General features: G+C 42.5%; 1 long non-coding RNA gene across 1 annotated transcript; it reads right to left on the minus strand.

The window, feature by feature from the left end:
- Window positions 1-1,579: 1,579 nt before the first annotated feature.
- LOC145505054 (uncharacterized) lies at window positions 1,580-10,841 on the minus strand. Its single transcript, XR_014052795.1, has 4 exons — window positions 7,568-10,841; window positions 3,251-3,393; window positions 2,197-2,289; window positions 1,580-1,865 (listed from the first exon to the last, which is right to left on the minus strand). It is a non-coding gene; the product is annotated as an uncharacterized LOC145505054 (long non-coding RNA).
- Between the last annotated feature and the right edge of the window lie 15,581 nt (window positions 10,842-26,422).

A 26,422-nucleotide genomic window follows, 5' to 3' on the forward strand; every position in this document is an offset into this window, starting at 1 on the left:
GTATGGAGCTGCATGAGTTGCTTGCATACTTTTGAGATTAATTCTTTGTCAGTTGCTTCATTTGCTATTATTTTCTCCCATTCTGAAGGCTGCCTGTTCACCTTGTTTATAGTTTCCTTCGTTGTGCAAAAGCTTTTAAGTTTAATTAGGTCCCATTTGTTTATTTTTGCTTTTATTTCCATTACTCTGGGAGGTGGGTCATAGAGGATCCTGCTGTGATTTATGTCAGAGAGTGTTCTGTCCATGTTTTCCTCTAAGAGTTTTATAGTTTCTGGTCTTACATTTAGATCTTTAATCCATTTTGAGTTTATTTTTGTGTATGGTGTTAGAAAGTGTTCTAGTTTCATTCTTTTACAGGTGGTTGATCAGTTTTCCTGGCACGATTTGTTAAAGAGATTGTCTTTTCTCTATTGTACATTTTTGACTCCTTTGTCAAAGATAAGGTGTCCGTAGGTGCATAGATTTAATCTCTGGGCTTACTATTTTATTCCATTGATCTATATTTCTGCCTTTGTTCCAGTACCATACTGTCTTGATGACTCTAGCTTTGTAGTATAGTCTGAAGTCAGGTAGGTTGATTCCTCCAATTCCATTCTTCTTTCTCAAGATTGCTTTGGCTAGTCGAGGTTTTTTTTGTGTTTCCGTATGAATGTGGGTGTTGGGAAGGGTCAGAGAGATAGTATTGGCAAGACTTAATTTTTTATAATTTTTAAAAACTTTTCTTTATTTTTGACTGTGCTGGTTTTCTTTGTTGTATACAGGGTTTCTCTAGTTATGGTGAGCAGGGCCTACTCTTAATTGCAATGTGCATGCCTCTTTTGTTGCAGAGCACAGGCTCTCAGTGCATAGGCTTCAGTAGTTATGGTGCATTGGCTTATGCACCTGCGACATGTGGAATCTTCCTGGACAAGGGATTGAACCCATGTCCCCTGAATTGGCAGGCAGATTCTTAACCACTAAAGCACCATGGAAGCCCTTGGCAGGATTTTAAAATCTGAGTCTTAAAATCAACCAGATACGGCACTGTCTTTGTTTTGGTTCTCTCAGAAGTAAACTCTGAGACAAAGTTTCAGATGCTAATACTTAATTTAGGTTGTAATACAAGATGCACTAGTAGGAGAGAGGGAGTGTGAAACAGTGAAGGAAAAAAGCCAATAAAAGATGCTTTATCAAATACACTACTTTTCAGGGGAAATGGCACATAATATCACTGGGAAATTCTAGGAGCCAGTGTTGAACATCTACCGCAAAGTTATTCCACCCAAGGTGCAAGGGAGCTAGGATATTTCTGCTTGTCCTGCGGTGGACAGAGAAGTTTTTGGTGGCCAAAGAAAACATCAGGCAAATTTGCAGATGCTGGTATTTGGACGATGGCCTGATCTCAGAGGAAATGGTGAGGTTGAGGCAGTAAGTGTAGGATGACAATACTGTATGCTGCAGTCTACCTCTCGGACTGCCCAAGCCTACTTATGCCCAAGTTTCCTGCAACTTGTCACTGATTCTGCAAGACTGTGACATGCCCTAACTCTTAAAGCAGACAAATGAACAAACAAACAAAAGCTCAGCTGCAGAAGGGTCAATGGTTCAAAATATAAACTGTATTTTCTAGCAAGATGGCATTCTAACATTGCAAGGTGTCATCCCAGAACGTGCTTTAGCTGTGCTTTTAAGGGCCATTCAAACATTCTATCAAGCCAGCAGCTTTGAATGGTGTGATATATGGCCGCATCAGTGGAGCTCATGGTCATATGACATGACCATTGCTTACAACTTCTGACATAAATTGGTTATCTGGTTCCAAGATTCTGTTATGCAGGAGCCTGTGAATCCCTTGGGTGGTGGTGGTAGTGGTGGTGGCTGAAAAACTGTGGGAAAGAAAGGCAAACTTATACCTGGAATATGTATCTATCCCAATTAGAACAAATCACTACCCCCTCCAGAATGGAAGAAGACTGATAATAATTAGCTTGCCACCAAGTAGCTGGTTAGTCTACTCAAGAGATGGTGCCATAATCAATGTTCAAATTTGAGCTCTATTGTCTATAGGTTAGACATTCAGCAGCAGTGGCTCAGTCAGTTTTTGTGAGAGGAGCCAGTGCTGTGGAGAATGGCTTCCACTCTTGACACATAGATACTTGGTTTTTGAGTCCATTGGGCAAACAATGTGGTGGCTGAGGACAGAAACTTGTTGCCTACCTGGAGTGAATTATAATATCCAATTGGTTGTTTAATGCATTCTCTATAGCAGATGATTTCTTGTGGGGCTTGATATGAGACATCCAAGCAGAGCTGTTGGACAGAAGCAATGTGTTATCAGGCCATACCAGTATATGTAGTTGATTCCTACTGAGGAATCCTGGACTTTTACCTACTTTGTCGGTATTAGGGATTCCCCAGAAAAGTCAAAGGTGTGAACTGAGAAAGAAATGTAGGTATGAAAGAGGTAGGTGACATAATTACTACTAATAAATATAAAGTTTCACCTTGGAAAAGATACATGAAGTTCGATTATGAATGTGGCCATTATAAAGTTGCAACTTGTAAATTATTGTGACGTGGTAAATGGAGGATTATTTGAAATTGGACACAGTTTTATACCAGATATGGATCAGTGTGGCTCATAACACAGGCAGTACAATGAGGTAGCTGGTACATGTTTGAAGTCTGTATGTGTGTTACTGTTGTTTGGTCTCTAAGGCATGCCCGGCTCTTTTGTGACCCCATGGACTATAGCCTGCCAGGGTCCTCTGACCATGGGATTTCCCAGGCAAGAATACTGGAGTGGGATGCCATTTCCTTCTCCAGGGAATCTTCCCAACCCAGGGATCAAACCCGCATCTCCTCTATTGACAGGCAGATTCTTTACCACTGAGACACTTTGATTATTCCTATGTGGCTTTATTCACCTGGGTGTTCTCATAGCTTACTTAGTGCTTCTTGCAAGACAAAAACACTCACAAACAAAGGTGGAATTATTGTTATGCTCAAATTGTTCCTAAAATGTCAATCATTTTGGAACAAATTTGTTTCCAATGCACTATAAAAGAACTGACTGCATCTCTATAAACACTGGTTGTGTAGCAGGCCTAGACTCTTCTCAAGGTTTATTTCCCATCCTCTGTTGTGCATGTGTCAGAGGAGGGCATCCAGGTGACTTGTCATTTTCTGCCCTGGAATTCTGACTAACATGAGGTCATCAATATAGTGGACCAGTATGATCTGCCGAGGAATGTCCAGATGATCAACTTGCCTCTTTTTAATGGTATATCCAATAGTAAAATTTCATGGAAAATGACAGCAACAAGAGTAAGTCAGGACAAATGATTCAAGCTCCTCAAGAATGAAGATTAGATCACACTGTCAGGTAAAGAATCCAATTATTTGAGGTCCTGGCTGAAAACAAAGGAAACAAGGAATAATGAAGAAGTTATAAATACCAACTATGGCCTTTGACCCATGAAAGAAACAAGGATGGCAGCAGCTATTATTATCTTTTCTTGTTTTTTGTGAATACATACACATACATACACCCATGCAAGTAAATATATACATACTATTTTCTTTTTTTCTTTCTCTCCTCCTTTCCCCTTATTATTCCCCATAAGGACTGATGTTGGTGATTAGTGTTACAATATGGCATTTAATTTAGAGAATATTCAGAAGTAGCTCTGATTACATCTGAGAGATTCAATATATACAGAACTGGTGTGGGTGCTGAGTAACCAAAGGGGTGGTCTGTGCTGGTTATTAAGCTATGACTGTCTCTCAACTTCAAATCTACCATTTATTACACTTTTTTGCAATGCTGGGACTGGGACTGTAAAAATGCATTACTCTGTTATTAGCTGGCTCCATGCTAGTTTCTGCAAGACTAGAAGCCGAAAGAGGGAGAAGGCCTTCCAGTTCCCAATTTCCTTCCTATTCCCGCCCCTGGGAGCCCAGCACAGCTCCTTACCTGGAAGCAGTATTTGGCTCAGTATCAAGGTGTTTCAGTTTCTAACCTCTTGTCACACTCCCAGAACCAACCTCTTTACCTCTCCTCCGAGGAAGAAAGTCCAGAACAACTGTGTTCCTCTCCTTGGGGGTTTGAATATTGGTTCCAGCATCACTGAGCTGTATACTAAGGGTGTATTTGGAGTTGGGAGGCAATGGTTTAATAACCTGTGCATGCTACTTATAAAAACATAAAATATACAAACAATAAAAGCTGGAGAGGATGTGGAGAGAAAGGCAACCCTCTTGCACTGTTGGTGGGAACGTAAATTGATACAGCCACTATGGAGAATAGTATGGAGATTCCTTTAAAATGCTAGGAATAAAACTACCATCAGTCAGTTCAGTCAGTCAGTCGTGTCTGACTCTTTGCGACCTTATGGACTTCAGCACGCCAGACTTCCCTGTCCATCACCAACTCCTGTAGTTTGCTCAGACTCATGTCCATCAAGTTGGTGATGCCATCCAACCAACTCCTCTGGAGAAGGGAATGGCAAACTACTTTAGTATTCTTGCCTTGAGAATCCCATGAACAGTACGAAAACTACCATATGATCCAGCAATCCTATTACTGAGCATATACCCTGAGAAAATCATAATTGAAAAAGACACATGTACCCCAATGTTCATAGCAACATTATTTACAATGGCTAAGACATGGAAGCAACCTAAATGTCCATTGACAGATGAATAGATAAAGAATATGAGGTATATATATATATATATATATATATATATATATAATGGAATATTATTCAGCCATAAAAAAGAATGAATTTGAGTCAGTTTGAATTTGAACTGACTCAAATTAGAGTCAGTTCAGCTCTAATTTGAACTTAGAGCCTGTTATACAGAGTGCAATAAGTCAGAAAGAGAAAAACAAATATCACATATTTATGCATATATAATAGGAAATCTAGAAAAATGATATTGATGAACCTATTTGCAGGGAAGGAATGGAGATGCAGATATAGAGAACAGACTTGTGGACACAGTGGAGGAAGGAGAGGGTGGGACATGGAGAAAGTAGCATAGACATATATATATACACCACGTGTAAAATAGATAGCTGGTGAGAAGTTGCTATATAACACAGGGAGCCAAGCCAGCTGTTCTGTGATGACCTAGAGGAGGGGTGGGGTGGGGGAGGGAGGGAGGTTCCAGAGGGAGGTGATATATGCATAATTATGACTGAGCGACTGAACTGAACTGATGGTTGATTTGCATTGTTGTACGGCAGAAACCATCACAATATTATAAAGCAGTTATCCTGCAATTAAAAAATAAATTAAAAAAACATTCCCCAAGTGTTTGTCCTTCAGAAATAACCCCCTCTTGGATCATAAAGTGAGCCTGCTGACTCTAGAAAGAGGGTGAACTTCTGCCTCTGGGCACAGAGGTACCCCTGTTTTTACTGGGGACAGAGAGTACTCTGTTTTTGTAGAAAGCCTCAGGGTCTCTCCAGGTCTGAGAGGGAAATAAGGACTACCACTGAGGCTCTCTGATGCAGTAACAGAATGCAACAGGGCAGGAGAAGACTGGATGCCACTACCCTCAACCCATAGCCTGAGACAAGGAAGTGAGGCAGGACTTTGTACAAACTTCTGTTTCCAGCCATCTGGCAAGCTGGAAAATGAAACTTTCCACAGTGTCTGTCTTAATTATCCATGAACATAGTTGATTTGCATATCCAAATATGCACCAACATGGAGTGAATGGATAATTGCTGCCTGGTGGTTGGCTGCAGAAGAATGAAAAAAATGGGCAAGGCTTGCAATGTCCTCTAACCTGTGTACTAACCTGTCTGATCCATCCCCCCTAACAGAACTGTGAGGATTGAAGAACTGGCTATATTCGAATGTCTTTGCTTTTTTCACTCTTACTCTCACTCATTACCAGGCCTCACCAGCAACTTTCTTGCAGCCTCTCATACTTCTTGATACCTTTAGATTTTCTTAGGCTTTCAGAGAATAATTTGATGGGTAAAGTCTGCCACTAGGTCACAATGCATGTATGCATGCTCAGTCACTTCAGTTGTGTCTGACTCTTTTCGAACCCATGGACTGTAGCCCACCAGGCTCCTCTGTCCATGAGATTTTCCTGGCAAGAATACTGGAGTTGGTTGCCATGACCTCTTCCAGGGGATCTTCCTGACCCAGGAATCAAACACACGTTTCCTACAATGCAGGCAGATTCTTTACCGTTAAGCTACTGGGGAAGTCCACTGGGTCATGTATGGGCCCTTGGAAAATCTCTATATTTGCTTGGACCTTAATTTTCTCACTTGCCAACAAGAAATTTGGATTAAATGATCTTTAAAGACATTCCAGGCCTACAAATCCTAAAGCTTTATGAAAGTGAAAGTTGCTCAGTTGTGTCCGACTCTTTGTGACCCCATGGAGTATATAGTCCATGTAATTCTCCAGGCCAGAATACTGGAGTGGATAGCCTGTCCCTTCTCCAGGGGATCTTCCCAACCCAGGGATCAAACCCAGTTCTCCCACATTGCAGGTGGATTCTTTACCAGCTGAGCCACCAGGGAAGCCCAAGAATACTGGAGTGGGTAGCCTATCCCTTCTGCAGGGGATCTTCCTGACCCAGGAATCAAACCGGGGTCTCCTGCATTGCAGGCGGATTCTTTACCAGCTGAGCCATCAGGGAAGCCCAAAGCTGTATATTATGGACTAAACTGTATCCTGTAAAAATTCATATGTTGAGGTCCTAACCTCCAATGTTATTTGGTATTTGGAAATGGAGGCTTTGGGAGGTAATAACAGTTAGATGAGATCATGAAGGTGGAGCCCTGATACTATGGGATCTGTGCCTTTATAAGAAGAGATACCAGAGAGCTTCTCTCTTCTCTCTCTCTCTCTCTCTCTCTCTCTTTCTCTCTCCCATGTGAGGACACAGCAAGAAGGGAGCCATCTACAAGCCGGGCAGAGCCTGCACCTGAAACTAAACCCTGCTGGACCTTGATCTTGGACTTCCCCTCTCCAGAGCTGTGAGAAAATACATTTCTGTTGTTCAAGCCACTAGGTCGATGGCATTATGTTATGATAGCCTGAGCTAAGGCACTGGGACTCTGCTTTTCTGATCTGGGCATGTTCTGTCTCCTCCTTGCTCTGCAGTTTTCTCGCTTGTAATTGAGGAATTTAAGTTTAATTAAATTATATGTAGGGACCTTTCCACATTTGAAGTTCTCTGATTCTTACTCTTCAGTGTCAATGATGGAATATACAGCTCCTTCTGGAGATACTTTCAAAGAATTGAAGTAATAGTCTTCTCTTCCCTTACTTTCCCTTCTCTCTCCTTCCCTTCTTTTCTACTCTTCTTACTTCCCCTACCCCTCCTCCTCCTCTCTCTCTCCCTTCCTTCCTCTTGGTTACAAGTGACACAAGCAAACTTGAATGTAACCATGGAGAGGAATTATTTGTCCTTAGGAAACCAAAATCAAGGAATAGTCTAACTACCAACATTCAGGAATAGCAGGCATGCAACTGGATCTTGGGAACTCGAGGATGTAGGTTCAAAAGCCTTCTGCTCTTTTCCATGTTGTAACTTCATTTGCTCTTACCATATATCAGTATTTTCCCAGGGTGAGAGACATAGTAGGAAAAGTCTTGAGTTTTACATCTGCCTCTAGGAGGGACCAACCTTGGCATTCTGGGTTTCTGTTTCAAAAATCCTAGAGAGGGCAGTTCTTAGCCAGGCTTGGTGCCGGTGCCATCTCTGGACCAATCAGCTACAGCTCAGAGTCAGTTCAGTTCAGTCGCTCAGTCGTGTCCGACTCTCTGCGACCCCATGAATTGCAGCACGCCAGGCCTCTCTGTCCATCACCAACTCCCGGAGTCTACCCAAACCCATGTCCATCGAGTCGGTGATGCCATCCAACCATCTCATCCTCTGTCATCCCCTTCTCCTCCCGCCCTCAATCCTACCCAGCATTAGGGTCTTTTCCAATGAGTCAACCCTTCGCATGAGGTGCCCAAAGTATTGGAGTTTCAGCTTCAACATCAGACCTTCCAATGAACACCCAGGATTGATCTCTTTTAGGATGGATTGATTGGATCTCCTTACAGTCCAAGGGACTCGCAAGAGTCTTCTCCAACACTGCAGTTCAAAAGCATCAATTCTTCGGCGCTCAGCTTTCTTCACCGTCCAACTCTCACATCCATACATGGCCACTGGAAAAACCATAGCCTTGACTAGATGGACTTTTGTTGGCAAAGTAATGTCTCTGCTTTTAAATATGCTATCTAGGTTGGCCATAACCTTCCTTCCAAGGAGTAAGCATCTTTTAATTTCATGGCTGCAATCACCATCAGCGGTGATTTTGGAGCCCCCAAAAATAAAGTCTGACACTGTTTCCACTGTTTCCCCATCTATTTCCCATGAAGTGATGGGACCAGATGCCATGATCTTAGTTTTCTGAACGTTGAGCTTTAAGCCAACTTTTTCACTCTCCTCTTTCACCTTCATCAAGAGGCTCTTTAGTTCTTCTTCACTTTCTGCCATAAGGGTGGTGTCATCCGCATATCTGAGGTTATTGATATTTCTCCTGGCAATCTTGATTCCAGCTTGTGTTTCTTCCAGCCCAGCGTTTCTCATGATGTACTCTGCATATAAGTTAAATAAGCAGGGTGACAATATAGCGCCTTGACGTATTCCTTTTCCTATTTGGAACCAGTCTGTTGTTCCATGTCCAGTTCTAACTGTTGCTTCCTGACCTGCATACAGGTTTCTCAAGAGACAGATCAGATGGTCTGGTATTCCCATCTCTTTCAGAATTTTCTACAGTTTATTGTGATCCACACAGTCAAAGGCTTTGGCATAGTCAATAAAGCAGAAATAGATGTTTTTCTGGAACTCTCTCGCTTTTTCGATGATCCAGCAGATGTTGGCAATTTGATCTCTTGTTCCTCTGCCTTTTCTAAAACCAGCTTGAGCATCTGGAAGTTCACGGTTCATGTATTGCTGAAGCCTGGCTTGGAGAATTTTGAGCATTACTTTACTAGCATGTGAGATGAGTGCAATTGTGCAGTAGTTTGAGCATTCTTTGGCATTGCCTTTCTTTGGGATTGGAACGAAGACTGACCTCTTCCAGTCCTGTGGCCACTGCTGAGTTTTCCAGATCTGCTGGCATATCGAGTGCAGCACTTTCACAGCATCACCTTTGAGGATTTGAAATAGCTCAACTGGAATTCCATCACCTCCACTAGCTTTGTTTGTAGTGATGCTTTCTAAGGCCCACTTGACTTCACATTCCAGGATGTCTGGCTCTAGGTGAGTGATCACACCATCGTGATTATCTGGGTTGTGAAGATCTTTTTTGTACAGTTCTTCTGTGTATTCTTGCCACGTCTTCTTAATATCCTCTGCTTCTGTTAGGTCCATACCATTTCTGTCCTTTATCGAGCCCATCTTTGCATGAAATGTTCCTTTGGTATCTCTAATTTTCTTGAAGAGATCTCTAGTCTTTCCCAATCTGTTGTTTTCCTCTATTTCTTTGCACTGATTGTTGAGGAAGGCTTTCTTATCTCTCCTTGCTATTCTTTGGAACTCTGCATTCAGATGGGAATATCTTTCCTTTTCTCCTTTGCTTTTCGCTTCTCTTCTCTTCCAAGCTATCTGTAAGGCCTCCTCAGACAGCCATTTTGCTTTTTTTGCATTTCTTTTCCTTGGGGATTTTCTTGATCCCTGTCTCCTGTACAATGTCACGAACCTCCATCCATAGTTCATCAGGCACTCTGTCTATCAGGTCTAGACCCTTAAATCTATTTGTCACTTCCACGGTATACTCATAAGGGATTTGATCTAGGTCATACCTGAATGGTCTAGTGGTTTTCCCTACTTTCTTCAATTTAAGTCTGAATTTGGCAATAAGCAGTTCATGATCTGAGCCACAGTCTGCTCCCGGTCTTGTTTTTGCTGACTGTATAGAGCTTCTCCATCTTTGGCTGCAAAGAATATAATCAATCTGATTTCGGTGTTGACCATCTGGTGATGTCCACGTGTAGAGTCTTCTCTTGTGTTGTTGGAATACGGTGTTTGCTATTACCAGTGCGTTCTCGTGGCAAAACTCTATTAGCCTTTGCCCTGCTTCATTCTGTACTCCAAGGCCAAACTTGCCTGTTACGCCAGGTGTTTCTTGACTTCCTACTTTTGCATTCCAGTCCCCTATAATGAAAAGGACATCTTTTTTGGGTGTTAGTTCTAAAAGGTCTTGTAGGTCTTCATAGAATCGTTCAACTTCAGCTTCTTCGGCATTACTGGTTGGGGCATAGACTTGGATTACCATGATATTGAATGGTTTGCCTTGGAAACGAACAGAGATCATTCTATCATTTTTGAGATTGCATCCAAGTACTGCATTTCGGACTCTTTTGTTGACCATGATGGCTACTCCATTTCTTCTAAGGGATTCTTGCCCACAGTAGTAGATATAATGGTCATCTGAGTTAAATTCACCCATTCCAGTCCATCTTAGTTCGCTGATTCCTAGAATGTCGACGTTCACTCTTGCCATCTCCTGTTTGACCACTTCCAATTTGCCTTGATTCAGGCACCTAACATTCCAGGTTCCTATGCAATATTGCTCTTTACAGCATCGGACTTTGCGTCTGTCACCAGTCACATCCACAGTTGAGTATAGTTTTTGCTTTGGCTCCATCCCATCATTCTTTCTGGAGTTATTTCTCCACTGATCTCCATTAGTATATTGGGCACCTACTGACCTGGGGAGTTCATCTTTCAGTGTCCTATCTTTTTGCCTTTTCATACTGTTCATTGGGTTCTCAAGGCAAGAATACTGAAGTGGTTTGCCATGCCCTTCTCCAGTGGACCACAATCTGTCAGACCTCTCCACCATGACCCATCCGTCTTGGGTGGCCCCACACAGCATGACTTAGTTTCATTGAGATAGACAAGGCTGTGGTCCATGTGATCAGATTAGCTAGTTTTCCCTGTCGGCCGCCGCTCCCGGCTCCCGGCCCCCGGCCCCCGGCCCGGCCTAGCCCCTGTCGGCCGCCTCTCCCGGCCCCCGGGCCCCGGCCTGGCCTAGGCCCTGTAGGCCACCGCCCTCGGCCCCGGCCCGGCCTAGCCCCTAGCTCAGAGTCAGGGGAGTTTAAAAACCAAGTCTCACTTAGTGGAGCCTGGGCTGGGGCAGCTCCCAGTGGAAGGGAGCATATATATGCTGATTCAGCATTCCAAGGAATATGATTATCATAATGGAATGGATTTTTCATGGTGGAATGTTAGGCCACAGTGAAGAGGTCATGAGAACGGAGCTGTTGGTCTCAAAGGTTGAGAACAGCTGAGGAGCAGGTAGGAACTATGGCTATCTCAATTTTATTCATGATGCAACTAAAGCTTAGAGAGTTAGTTAAATAAGACAGTGGTAGAGCTGAGACTGAAACTCAGGGAGTCTGATTTTAAAGCTCATTTTCTTAACCTCTAGGTTATCATGCCCCAGAGCTAGAAATTTCCAGCCACGCTTTTTTTTAACAGACACTTATGAGGCACCATGGTAGGTGCTGAAATGAACAACAAAGACAAGATTTTCTGCCCTGAAAAGCAGTCCAGTAAGGATACAAACAAGCACGTAGTCATTACACACAGAGGAATTTTGTACACACAATGAAAGCCTTTCCTTAGTGGTCTAATCTGCAAGAGAGCAGAAAGCACCTGATGAGGACACCTCCAGACCTAGCTTGTTCAGGTGAGCCATGGAGTTATTTCTCTCTAGCCACATGCCAGCCTAAGAACTTCTAGGTACCGAGGAAGCAGGCAGGATGGCTGAGGCTGTGTTCTGCAGAGGCGGCCATGCCCTGCCTGTTTGCAGATTGACAGCCACAACCATCATGGCAGACTCCAGCTGGTAGGTAGGTACATGGGCATTCATTATGTTTTCTGAATCTTTTTTTTTTTAATATCTGCAATCTCTCAAAATAACAATAAATCATGTTACAGAAGAATTTCAAGACGTGAGGAAATATTCACAACATAACTTTAACTGGAATCAGTCTATTTACAAAGCAGTTTATTTAGAATAATTCTAATTTGGGGGAAAAAGTAAAAAAGATCAAAGTTATTTACCTAAATGATGAGATTTTTGAATATTTTTTTGTATTTACAAATATTCTATGAAGAGTATGCATTACCTGTATAATTGGGAAATAAGCTCTTACAGTTCCTAATGTGATTGTTCCAAAGTCTGAAGCTCTTTTGTTTCAGTATTTTACTTTCCACAAACAAGCACACTTGATTGCTCATGATGGTGACTTGACAGCCAGCCATCTTGCAATGTGTCTCTGAATGATTCCTCTGCATCTTTGCACAAACTCTTATATTCTCTGTCTCCTTTGCTTGAAGGAGTCCAGCTCCATGGCTGTGGAAGGGAGGCCATGTTTTTTGCAGAAACTGAAGCGGAAAGCAGGGTAAAGGCAGATATAAAGATGGAAAGGCTGCAAGACGAGATGTAGCCTCAGTGATTCAGGCTGATCATGGATCTGTATAAACAAAACATGCCCCTAAGTGTGCAGAGATGGTGCTTGATGGAGTCTGGAATGCTTTCACATCCACAAACATGTTTTATGGTCACAACAGAAACTTGCTATTCCCACAACAAGCCGCTATTTCAAGTTCCTTTGCCTTTGCATTCACTCTTCTCTCAACACCTGTAAAAAATCTAAATGATTCATTTGAAGTACCTCCTCCTTGAAGCCCTTCCTTGAATCCAGGCAGAATTTACCACACCTTCCTCTGTGCTCCCAGAGTGCATTGTATATACCTGATATTTTCATAGGTACTGACACTAGATATTGGAATAAACCTGTGTCCTGCCTCTACAGCCCCACCTGAACATGGCCTCCTCAAGGGCAGAAGTGGAGTCTTATTCATCTATGTGTCCTCAGCGTTTAGCACCTTGCCTGGCACAGAGTAGTCAGTCAACTTGGTAGAGATGATGTAAAGGCAAGCACGGAAGTTAATGTCGCCTCTATTCAAGAGAGGAGTAAACTGATGCTCAAGGATGGATGCCTAAAATCCCTCAGCTAGTAAGTGATGAAGTTGGAATTTGAATCTAGGTTAGTTTGACTGCCAAACCTGTGCTCTTTCAGTTCTGCAATTGATAGTCATCTCCATCACCATCATCGTCTTCCCACTGATAGCACTGGGCCTGGAACATAGTCAATTCTAGTTGAATGAATAAATGCACTACTGCCATCATTATGATTATCACTTCCCCTTCTTGCTACCTAATAAAGCTTCTTTCTCACACCTCTTGCCATAAGCATGTATTGACGGTTGAAGCATCCAGTACATCTTAACTTCCTCTGTATCTCCTGTGCTGCTAGCTAGCACAGTTTTGACCTGTCAGCAGTTAACAATAGACTCATTGACTTGACTTGTTGACCTTCACGTTCTAGAATGAGGAAATGTGCTCCAACTGAGAACTCAGCACACTTCCCGGAAGAGGGCCCACAGCTTGAGCCTGAGGACAAAGCTGTCACTCTTCACATCTCCAACCAAAAGTTTAGTGGAAAGAACCCTGAACTTGAGAGCCAAAGCCCTTGGTTTATGTCCTTTTGCATTGATTTGCAAAGTAATTTTGGACAAATCCCATTATATCTCTTAGTCTGTTTCTTCATGTGTGAAAACAAGAGAGGTAATGTTTTTTACTTCCTTCACAGATTGGTATGAAGGCTTATATAGGATCATGTGTGTGAAATTGCTTTCACTCTGGGAAGTCTTCCACATGGGCAAGGCATTCATGTTATTAAAAATAGAGGGAACAGAGCCATGAACTAATGAAACAACCTATCCTCTTCCTGCTCCTCCTCATGTTTTGCTAAATCATACATCTCAAGTTCACTCTCCTCTCTTTAGAGCCATCATGGATTCTAACATCCTTTGATTGTGTGTGCATACACAGTGTGTGTGTGTGTGTGTGTGTGTGTGTGTGTGTGTGTGTGTGTGAGAGAGAGAGAGAAGAAAAGAAAAAAGACAAGAAGACTTGTCATATTATTCCGGAATTCTGGAAAGGAATCTCAGGATTTGACTGGTACACACGCAGCTCTTATTTGATGGTGTGCTATTTTAAACAGTTCTCAGTCGGGAGGCTGGCAGCTCTGATTGCTTTTCAAAGCCCTGTCTTTTATCACCACCGTTTTCCTCATGCATAAATCCAGTGTACATCCCCACCTTCTGTTTCCTTTCTATCTTTGAAGCAAGAAGCAATTTAGTAACTGGACTGGAGGGGGACTGGGTTGCTTTAGAGAGATGCTTGGTTAATTGACTTGTTTGTTTTCAGATGAGTCATGTTCAGTCTGAGTTTTCCCTTAACTAGGTGTTGGTGGTAGGGTTTTTCCTTGTTATGCTTCTTTCTTTTCTTGTTTTCTTTGTCAAGCATAATCAGTATTGGTTCTGATGGAGCACCAGCCTGACTTTGTAGGGAACTGTCTTTATCTTCTTTCCTGAAATTAGGAGGAGAAATGCCACACTTGGCTGCATTTGGATGAGGGCTGAACTTCTAAATCCCCAGCTGTTCTCTTCCCCAAGGTCAAGCTTAGCCAAATCTTTCTAACCCTGCATTTTCCTGTTCCCCCGCCTCATCTGCCCAGAGATAGTTAAGGCTCCTAAGGGGATCCTTTCAAACAGGTGTTTACATTCTTAAATTTCTAATCTGGATATTTCTGGAAATGGGTAAACAGAGCCTCTGAGTTCAGCAGAAAGGTCTGAGCAGCAGGGGATGGGAAATTTACCTTCAGAGCAAAAGACTGAATTAAGGTTTGGCAGCCGTCAGTTGATAGAGGAACATAAACTGTTGAACACAGCTCCTGACACCTAACTGGTCTCATAAATGTTTATGCGTAAAGGGAGGGAGGGAAGATGGAAAGAACTGAGGGGGGGGAAGAGGGACACCTCCTTAGTACTGACTCCCTGTTCACCTGATGTAGATGTTGGGTTTCAGAGGCCTCTGTCCAGGTCTACCTTCTCCCTCTGCTCATCCTCTCTAGACTCAGGCTGCTCAAAATGAGCTCTGCACCTGCATCACCCAGTAGCTTCTTAGATACGTACACTGTCAGGCCCTATCTCAGACCCACTAAGTCAGAATCTGCATTTTAACAAGATTTAAATGCCCATGAACACATCTACTCTTACAGCTTCCAGTATGTGTTTGCTGTTGACTTCTAAACATGCTTTTGTAACCCCACTGCTCTCAGGAACATCATATTCACATCTCTAAATGCCTACTGCCTGCTGGACTCTCTTCCTTGAAAGCTGACACGGACTCATGTCAAACTTTATAGGACTAGAAGACAGCTCTTGAACCTCAGAACTACTTCTCTATTTTTCCTCTCCTCCAGAAATGTCACTGCCCCCCACAAATATCCTCAAGCCCCAAATGTGCATGTTACTTTTCATTTCTCTCCTTTCCTCACCTGCACATCCAATTTACCGGCTAGTCTGATGCAGTATTCTTCTAAGTGTCTATTCACCCCTCTCATTTCTCTATTCTCACTACTGTAGACCTAGCCCAAAACACCCCTTTTTGATTTGAATTACTACTCCCTTCCATTTTATCCCAATTTGCCAAAAGAAATTTGCCACTAAAGAAATCCAACCTTTATCTCATCACTTCACTGCTTAAAATCTTCCAGTGGGTTCCTATTTCGTCTAGAATATAATAAAAAGAAATCATTACTTCAGTGAAAAATTCCCAGGAGATCTGTGGCCTAGCTACATCTCTGACCCAAACGTCTATATTTGCCCACTCTCCTTCTGGGCTCCACCCACAGAGCTTCATCTTAGGGCTTCTGTATGAGCTATTCTCACTATCTTGAATGTTCTTTCTTGTTCTTACCATACTAGTTCTGTTAACTCAAATCACAGCCCAAATGTCATCTCTTTAGAACAACTTTTCTTGATCATGTAATGTAAATTTGCTTCAGTTACTCCCCATGATAATCACCTGCATAGTACTCATCACTGATTTTGTAATGTTTGTTGTTACATGCACATAAGTATATTTTTATATTTCTCCCTTTGAATGTAAGCTGCTTTCAAAAAGATCTTGAGCGTCCTTGTGTTATGACACACAAACAAGCAAGGTTCCTGCAGATTTTAGACAACGTATAGACCAGTACTCTTATTATACTTGTAGATTATTGAATAGGAACTTTGCTCGTTGCCTAGAATTGGCAATAAGAACCCAAAGTTCATGTCAAAGGGAATCAAGTGCCAAGTGAATGAGGGCAGACACTACTTTGAGGACCTTGGAAATCTCAATGTTTATCCAAGTTTTCATCTCCATCTATTTCTACAAACCTTGCATAAATTAAAGACTGAAGAGGAGAGGAGGATGCCCAGAATTAGAAGTTGCCAGCTTGGGAGGAATACTGTGGTCTTTTCTTTCCCTCTCTAGAGGCTATTCCCTCCAGCTAAGTGAGGAAATTTCCAAGAGAAGTATTACAGAGATTGAGGTGCTTTCAGGAGGAGAGATTGGGATCTCATTTCTGGTCATGCAGTTTATCACTACAGTGGACTGGCTTTCTAAGCAGGGTGCTCTTAAGACTCTGCATTTGCCTAAGACAGAAGTGGACTTCCCTGGCGGCTCAGTGGTAAAAGAATCCACCCACCAGTGCAAGAGACATGGCTTCAATCCCTAGGTTGGAAAGATCCTTTGGAGAAGGAAATGACAACCCACTCCAGTATTCTTGCCTGGGAAATTCCATGGATGGAGGAGCCTGGGAGGCTACAGTTCATGGGGTTGCAAAAGAACTGGACACAACTTAGCAACTAAACAAAAACAAAGATGGAAGCATCACTTGGTTTTATACAACAGAGTAAATGAATGGTGACCTAGGGTTAGTCAAGAAAAAAATAGGGAAATAGCCCTAGGTAAGAGATTCTTATACTATACTGTACCCACCATCCCAGAGGAGGAAGGGAATAGGGGGAAGTGGAGGTGTCTAGAGACCATACAAGCCTTCTTTTCACCCACAAGTTCCTCATACCCAGGCCTGCTAGGTCAGGAGTGAGAGGAAGAAGCGAGCATCAAGTTGCGGTGAGAAAACTGATCCAAACCTGGCTGGACATTTTAATTCATGAAAGTGACCAGGAAAATCAGAGGTCTGGAGGACAGTTATTAAGGGGTAGATTCATCTGAGCTTGAGGGAAAAGAGTGATGGGAGAAAAATAAAAGTCTCCCTTGGTTGCATTCCATCAAGTTCAATCTGGTTCAAACTAGCTGCAAATTTCCACTGATAGCCTACAAAGTATCTAATCCACCTAGAGATAATTAAGGATCGAACCATATAACCTTCTCATTCATATTTACCACTGTATAGTAAGTCTGAAATTGAACTGTTCCACTTTTCAGGTGGAGACTGGCTGGTGAATTTGTCTAAAGGCTCTTAAAGGGATTGCATTAAGGAAAACTGAGTTGTACAGTTGCTTCTCTATTTCCTTTTAAAGTTTGAAGTCTGTATGAAACCTCCTGACAACCTGGGAACAGTTTAGATCAGAAACCATTTCTTATTTATTATTAAATATTTAGTTTCTCAAATAAACCACTTAAAAATATTTATTTTTATGTTTGGCTGGGCTAGGTCTTCATTGCTGCATCCAGGCTTTCTCGGTGAGCAGGGGCTACTCTCTAGTGGCAATGTGCAGACTTCTTATTACGGTGGCTTCTCTTGTCATGGAACACAAACTTGAGGGATAGCTGGCTTCAGTAGTTGCAGCTCTCAGGCTCTCAAGCACAATCTCAGTAGTTGTGACGCATGGTCTTAGTTGCCCTGTGGCATGTGGGATCTTCCTGAACCAGGATCAAACCCGTGTCCCCTGCGTTGGCAGGCAGATTCGTAACTACTGGACCACCAGGGAAGCCCCATAAACCAATTTTTATTTCATAATTTCTTATCACACCTAGGAAAGCACCTGGCATACAGGAGACATTCAGTAACTATCCATGCAGTTAATGAGGAAATGAATTTATTGATTCAGTTTGATTATTATAGCCAGGCTTTGCCCAGGTGAGTTTTTAGATGAAAAATCAACTAATTGAGGGTAGGGAGGTTAGGATGCACATTCCAATGATGCTATTCCCCGGCTGTATGAATTTGGGCAAATAACACATTTTTCTGAGGTTTGGTCTTCTCACCCATAAAATAGCAACATCTATTCCTGTGTCACAGGTTGTCATGTGGGTCAAATGAGGTAGCACATATGAGAGCAGTTATCCTAAAATCTGTTTCTTTAAAAATTTTTTAAAGTTGATTTGTCGTAATTCCGTTTTCACTTAGTTCAAGAAATTTCCTTTTATTTATTTATTTATCTTTTTGGCAGCAAAGCATGTGAGATCTTAGTTCTCTGACCAGGGATCGAACCCCCACCCCTCCTGCAGTGGAATCTCGGAGTCCTAACATGTTTGTGAAGCTGTGGAGTAGAGCACAATCTTCCTGGACTCTACTGTCCGTGATGGTCTGACAAGCATCCCCTCCTCTCTCTCTCCCCCTCCTCCTCTGTGTCGTCCTGGATTATAAAGGCAGGCTGAACCCGCCCTCTCAGACACATGAGAGACACGTGTGAGTAGGCCGAAAGACCTTTAAGAAAAGACCAATATTTGCATATCTATTATAACTACTCACTGTTCGACTTGTTTCATTACAATTTCTATTTGGATAATATGTAAGGTCAATACTGTCACTGTTCTGGAAAATTCATTTTTTATTAAAGCAAAAAAGCACTGTATTTATAGAGATAACACCTTAAATGCTACGAGAGAAGGTGCACCAATTACACTGGTTCCCTTGATGGAACAGGTTTACGTGCTCCATGTTTTATAATATGTTACAAGAAGAGGGATCTTTGCTTGTATCAGTGTGTCTCAAGTATTATCCTTTGGCTGCATGTAAAATAGGATTGATGCCTTGACCATCTTTTTTAAACCTGGGAACACTGAGATAACCACATTGAGAAAAGGAAAGGGAAAAACAGAAATAAGAAAGATCCGATGTCTGTACCCTGACACCCATTTATTCCCGCTGCATTTCTATCAGTTTCCTCATGAGCAGCTTGCTTGTCTCTCCCATTAGACCATGAGCCACCAGATAACAGGTACAGTGTCTGGCACCTACTAGAGGCTCAGTAAGTGTTTGTTGAAATGAGTGGAAACGAATGCTTGACACAAAGCAAGAGCTTGGTAATAGTCTGCTGACTTGTTTTTCTCTTCAGGAGATAAAATGGCATAATGAAGGAAAAATACCTAGACTTCAAGCCAGGAAATCTTGAATTCAAATCCTGGTTTTTATTGCTTACTAGATATGTGGCAGTTTATTTAGCTCAGTAGAATTCAGTTTCCTTTTTTCATTAAACATGGGGAACACTTGTAATGATTACAGTTCCTGGCACACGGTAGATAAAAAATGCATTACAATTCCCATTCCCGTCCCTTCTTTCTTTTTGAATAACAAAGAAGAAAGTAGAATTGTTGCTATTTTCTTACTTGTCATTCTATTCTATGTTAACAAACATAATTTAAACAGGAGAAATCTGTGTGTGTGTGTTTTGTGGTATTTTCTACAAAGTCTTTAAGTTTGTTTTGTTTTGTTTTCCCCATCCACTAATTTCCAACTCAATGAACAATTGACTAGGTTGTTGTTTTGGTATAGTGAAGTCTAGGGTTCCTAAAGCAGGATCTTACAGATAACTAGAGTCTGTGACAGAACTAGTATGAATGTAGCAGTGGGGTGCTCTAATTATTTTTAGTATGTCAAGAGGTTTAAGGGAAGCAATGTTTACCTGTTTTGAGATTTCACTTGCTAACTCAAATGTCAAATGTCTGTGTGTTTGGTTGGAGGGAAATCAACTTGAAACTATAACTTTGGTTATTTCCTAGTGACCAAGACCTCAATAGATGTTTTATTCTGTTTTGAATCATTATAACAATGGGAATATGTTTTCTTTATACCCTAAAAATGAAGTTTATTTGAGAAACTAAATATTTCAAAACATGGAATTCATGAAGTGGGCATGAATGAAGAAAAGGACCTTTGGAAAAAGAGTTGTCCAAGTTTCCTAGATAGAACCAGTGTTGCAGCATGGTGTAACTCCAGACAATGGTGTTTACTAGGCTACAATGTGATGGCACCTCTTGGAGTTGGGTAATGTGTCAGTCTCCATCAAACTCATTTTTTTTTTCCTGGTAGTCTCTTATTATTGTGCTAGAATGAGGTAGAAAGAGCAGAGTTTGGAGAGCTAGAGCTGGCGTGCATTAACTGCTGCCCTTGATGAACTCTCTAAGCTCTGACTCTGCTTGTTCATCCCTAAGTGGCGGTTCCTTTGTCTACAAATGTTAGGTACACACCTGATGTCTGTCTACTTAGAGTTTGAGCACACGGATGGGTAACTAATTCTATTTCTTCCTCAGCATTTTTCAATCTTCAATGACCATTTCTTACTATTGCTAATAGGAAGGGGATTACAGGCTTAATTTCAAGTATGGCACTTGGATGAAGATATCAGCATGTACACATGGATCACCTTTTTCCAGCACAAATGAATTCGGAGAAGGCAGGGGAGGTTTCTGGGCACAAAAGGAAAACTGAAAGTTTCTGGAGAGGAAAGCAGTGCTTCTCACATGTGTCCACTGGAGGACATGCCTTCCGTGTGCTATCACAGTAATCTTGTGCATCAGGACAAACTGAGACATGTCCGGGATCAGTGGGTGCCTTGGACAGGCCAACAGTAAGGCATCCCTTCACACCGATGGATTAAAGGAGAGGCTGGTGCTACAAGGTGGAGGAACAAAGAAGGAGAACCAGAGATGGGTGTGGCCAGTTGCTCCTCATTTTTCTGAACAATTTAATAGTTTCCCTCTGGCCCTGAACTTGCAAGCCCTCCCTAATGGCTTCCTCACTCATGTGCCCACATCCAGGAACAGCCCTGAAGTTGCCTAGATTCACCCTCTTTAGAAGTGTTCATCTAGAAAGACTCTAGCGGTCCCTTTATGGATCTCAGCAGCCCTACCCCTTCCCAAGAAGATCACAATTGACCTTCCTGCCTTGTACAGTGTTTCATGTTATGAGCATTCTGGTTAAAGTTCTCTTGCTTTTTAGCAGCGTCTAGTGTGGTCCCTGCTTTCAGAGTTGTTACAAATGAGTGAGAAGGCCAAGAGCTATTTTATCCTATGACCCACCTTTGAACTTTCTCAGTTGTTTCTTATATTTGACTCTTTGAAGGTTGGGGCCATGATTATATCTAGGCTTGTGCAAGAACCCGGCCTAAGTTTAAGGTATGAGCACCATTCTTGAAAAGTATACCTGTTCCCTTGAAGTAGTCAGGTCCAGATGTTGAGCTGGAGAACTTCACTTTGGACTCGTCTTGGATAGTTACTGCTGACAATTGATATTGACAACACTCTTCCCAATGGGTACTTCCTCAGGCCCCTTGGCTTTCATCCTGGGGTATGGGAATATGATTCTAAGGCACTGGGTACCACTTCATGGAACTAACAGAAAAGCAGGGATTCAGGCTAAAGAGCTCAGATACTCAAACCAAGACCAAGGTTCTAGCATAGTCAGCATCCTCATGTTATGTGCCACTAAGGTCCTGGACTCATAAATTTCCCCTGAGTAGGAACAGTTTAAGTTTCTAAAGACTTGAGTGGGCTTGTACTGCAGGTGGGGTACAAGGTGCCCCCTTGGAAGTGAAGATGCCTGTGGAGTGTGAACCAGATTCTCTTCTCACTCAGAACCCTGTTCTGAACTCACTTTTCCATAAAACTTCCCCAGATGAGCTGCAGCCAGCCAAGCATTCCAATCTCCCTAACAACATCTTGATGATCTAAATCAAGGTTAGCCACCTTTCTGAAGTTTCCTGACAGGTCTTCCTTTGTTCATTCTAATTCAGGGTCTGAAAATCTTTCAAGAGTGGCATGCCAAAGACTTCATTTATTCACTTTAATTGAGGGTTTCATGTGCCAAAAAATGTTCCAACATGTGTAAAGTCTCATTGTAGTGTGAAACAAAAATCACTGTATAACCGCATTAGAATCACAGAATCAGAATGCTGGATAATTGAGTCCAAAGACCTCAATTTAATGATAGGGAAACTGAGGCCTCCATGGGACAAGGGTTTTACTGACATCTCATAACCAAGCTAGGGGCAGACTCAAGATCTCTAATTTGAAGCCCACTTAATCTTCTGTTTTCTTTTTATTATATCACTGTCTGTTTTTTAATAGCAAATTTGAGCCTCAAACAATAGAACATCTGCTGTCAATACCAAAAAAAATGAAAACCTGAGACAAATTCAGGATGGCTTTTTTTTTTTTTTTTTTGGTAATTCTTAACAAGGATTTCTCCAGTATTGAGAGACTTCTAGCCTCATGTGATTTGACTAATCTCAGGAGAAGACTTTGATTTGGTGGAAAGAACATAGATTTCCTTGAAAGTCTCATAGACTGAGTTTGAATTCAGTTCAACTACTCTATTTTGTAATCTTCAGTACATACTTAACTTCTTAGAGACTCAATTCATTCAAAGGTAAACAGGGAAAAAGAATAACCTTGTAGAGCTGCTGGAGGGTGTACTTGTCAGGGTTTTGTAGGAAATAGAACTCATAACTGGGTGGTTCCATAGATGGAATTTAATATAATTTGGCCATGGGTAGGTAGAAGGAGCAATGTAGCAACCTGGGGAAGGTGAGGTAATTCTAGGATGTGAAAGGGTAGGAAGTGACTGGACTAAAGGCAGTGTGTAGAGCCCTCCTTTCAGAGCCCAATGTTAGCCAGGACCTGGCAGGCTGCCATTCCTGGGGCAGGCAGTCAGGACCAGGAGGTACTGAAGAGGCTGCCTGGCAGGAACTCAGATCATGGTTTAAAAGGCTTACATGGGGGCTGCAGCCAAGACTCTGCCTAAAGCAAAGAGGGTGAGGTGAGAAATGCTCTAGACTTCTCTTTTCCTCCCTTCCTCCAGTCTCCCCCGATTGCCTCCAACTAGCTAAACCTTGCCTTTCAGCAATGAGCCTTGGACTTGAAGTTGGTGAGTGTTAGCCTCCCTGTGGCAGAGTGTGGATTGGAGAAGGGTGAGAACTGTTGCTGAGAGCAAACAGGAGTTAAATGATTTCCTTCATATTAAGCATCTAGCATTGTACACAAAGGGTTTTTTGCAAATAACATCTTACATAGTATCTCAGTACAAGAAATAGATACAAATGGAGCTTCGCTGAATAAATAACCTTCTCCAGAAGGTTATAGGTGTCATGGGGTAGTAGAAAAGCAGAGAAGGCTTTTGATTCTTTCCAATCATCAAGCATATGTAGACATTGTGTCTACCATATCCTGTCATGCAACCACCAGTTTGATGAGCTCTAATGATAAGAAGCTCATTGGATTGGGTTACAAATAATATTCCTATCCTAGAACCTCTTACTAATGAGCTCTGTGACAATGGGCAAGTCACTTAACCTTGTAAGACCTCAATAGTCTCGTGTAAAAATAGTTAGCCTCCTTCCCCTTGTGACACAATTATTGTACTCCAGGACACTGGGTTAAACCTCAGAGGACTGCCCTTACCAGCTGGTTCGGAATTTTTTTTGGTCTGAGTGTGGTAACTGTCACCACCAAGGTCAAGATGGCTGAGACTGACTTCCTATGTGCACCCTATTCATAGCAATCATCACCATCCCCTGTGTTTTAGAAAATGCATCTCTATTACATATTTGCCCTTTCCTGATAGCTCACTTGGTAAAGAATCCACCTGCAATGCAGGAGACCCCAGTTCAATTCCTGGGTCAGGAAGATCTGCTGAAGAAGGGATAGGCTACCCATTTCAGTATTTTGGGGCTTACCTTGTGGCTCAGCTGGCAAAGAATCCACCTGCAATGCAGGAGACTTGGGTTTGATCCCTGGGTTCGGAAGGTCCCCTGGAGAAGGGAAAGGCTACCCACTCCAGCATTCTGGCCTGGAGAATTCCATGAACTGTCCATGGGGTTACAAAAAGTCAGACATGACTGAGCGAGTTTCACTTTCACATTCATCACATATTTAATCTTCAGACAATTCCACGAATCATATGATGAAATAGATGATTTTGAAACACAGAGAGGTTAGGTAAGTTGCCCAAAGTCAAACTGTTAATAGGCGGCAGAATCAGGTGTAAATTGAAATCCAACTCCAAGTTTAGTCCTTTCACTTATGGATGGCTCTCTGCTCCACCAGTGTGCCTGCTGAACTCTTGAGTTTCAAGTGTTTCTACACATGATATTCATTTTTTCCTTTTAACAGGCAGTTGTTCTTGTTTTCCCTTATGTTTACGTGAGGATGCTTGAGGTCTAGTGAGGTTAAATGACTTGCCCACGGTTAGAATTCCCTGGTGCCTCAGAGGGTAGAGAGTCTGCATGCAATGTGGGAGACCTGAGTTTGATCCCTGGGTCAGGAAGATCCCCTGGAGAAGAAAATGGCAACCCACTCCAGTATTCTTACCTGGGAAATCCCATGGATCGAGGAGCCTGGTGGCTACAGTCCATAGGGTCACAAAGAGCCGGACACGACTGAGCAACTTCACTTTCACCATCACACAATTCATTAGTAAGAGGTTCTAGGACAGGAATGTTATTATTTTTAACCCAATAAGCTTCTCATCACTAGAGATAATCAAATTAGTGGTTGCATGCCAGGATATGATAGAACAGATGCCTACCTATGCTTGATGATTGGAAGAATCATTGTATTTCAAAAGGCCGTCTCTGGAACCCAGTTTTTTTTCTTTTCTTTTTTTACAATTTTACATTTCATACTCTCTATTTGTTATGTATGTATGTATGTATTTGGCTGCACTGGGTCTTAGTTGCGGCATGCAGGATCTTCCATCTTTGTTGTGGCGTGTAGGACCTTCAGTTACATCATGTGAATTCTTAGCTGGGCATACGGGATCTAGTTCCCTGACCAGGGATCAAACCTATAAATCCTGCCTTGGAAACATGGAGTCAGCCACTGGACCACCAGAGAAGTCCCTGGAACCCCAAGATTCTGAAGAACGTTATTCAGAGAAGCTCCATTTTTGTCTATTTCCAGTATGGAGATACTATGTAAGATGTTATTTGCAAAAATGGTTTCAGGGCTTTAAAACAAGAGCAAATTGACTAAATGGCCTTAAAAATCTTTTTTTTTAAAGCTCTGATTATACAATACCATGAAATAACAAGCACCAGCATACATTGCTATTAAAACTGCCATATGGGGTCCTGTGTGGAGGATAGGATCCTCTCACAAAAGCTGAATAAACAGCTATTTTGAGTTCAGTGGGTGGTGGCACGGGGCCTTCATTTCCACTCTGGCCGAGGAAAATTGTGATCAAACTGCAGGCTGCCTGTCCGTTCATCTGCAGCAGGAAATGGATTTAGCGTCTGCATGGGCCGGACTCCTGTATTTATCATCGTGTTAGGCCTAATCAGAATGTTTTCCGTTTCACCTGGCAAGTGCAGAGGGCTTAAAGGAGGGTCTGAGTGATGGTGTTGGGGCCCCATCACTTTCTCATCACTGAGCTGCGGTTGTTACAAGTCTCATTCTTCCTCGGTGTCTCACTCAGAGCTGAGACAGCCAATCTCTACAGTGCCCCTCCCCAGCTCCCTAGCAGCTGCTCTTGGCAGCAGCAAAAATCTATGGAATTGACCCAGGAAGGGGAGGGAGGAGGGCAGATCATGACCCAAGGAAGGCTCAAGTCAGGGGTAAAGCTCAGAATTGATAAGTGAAATGAACCTCCAAGGGGGAGCCTCCTTGGATAATGAGGGGCTGCAACCTCCTGGTATTGGGGGAGGATGCGGGGGGAGGCCAGAGGTCCTCTTAAGCATGGGGGGAGCTTAGGAGGGAGGTTGGAGTAACTCTTCTCCCTGGAGGAAAACAGAGGTAGGGGGAAGGGGCTGCTGATTAGAAAGAAAATGTGACAGCCATGCAAAGCTTCCAGTTGGATTTATGCATTCTTCCCGGGATGCTGGGAGGAGGGCTCTTGACAGCCCCCATTAGAGGAGGAGAAATGGAGGAAAGTAAGCATTGTTCTGTTAGGGGAACCCCCAAGACTAGGGACAGGAAGAGCCCCTGCTGAATTCATTACTGAGGGAGTACTGTTTTCACGAGAAAAACAATGCAGAAATTCTCCCACTTTGATGCAGCAAATTCTGATTTGGATTGTACCAGAGTGAAATATCCCCTTGTGGCTTTCAGTATCCAAAACAGACATAATTCTTTTGCTTTGCTGGTGTTATAGGTAGCATGGGAATGGTGAGAAAGCAGGAGGCTGCAGCTGAGTTTGGTTTGGCTGGGAAATGGGTTGTTTCAAGTAGCAATTAACAGTACTCAGAGAGTCCCTTGGACAGCAAGGAGATCAAACCACTCAATCCTAAAGGAAATCAACCCTGAATATTCATT

This window comes from Giraffa tippelskirchi, chromosome 5 (assembly GCF_054371585.1).
Source record: "Giraffa tippelskirchi isolate mGirTip1 chromosome 5, T2T-mGirTip1v1.2.pri, whole genome shotgun sequence".
NCBI lineage: Eukaryota > Metazoa > Chordata > Mammalia > Artiodactyla > Giraffidae > Giraffa > Giraffa tippelskirchi.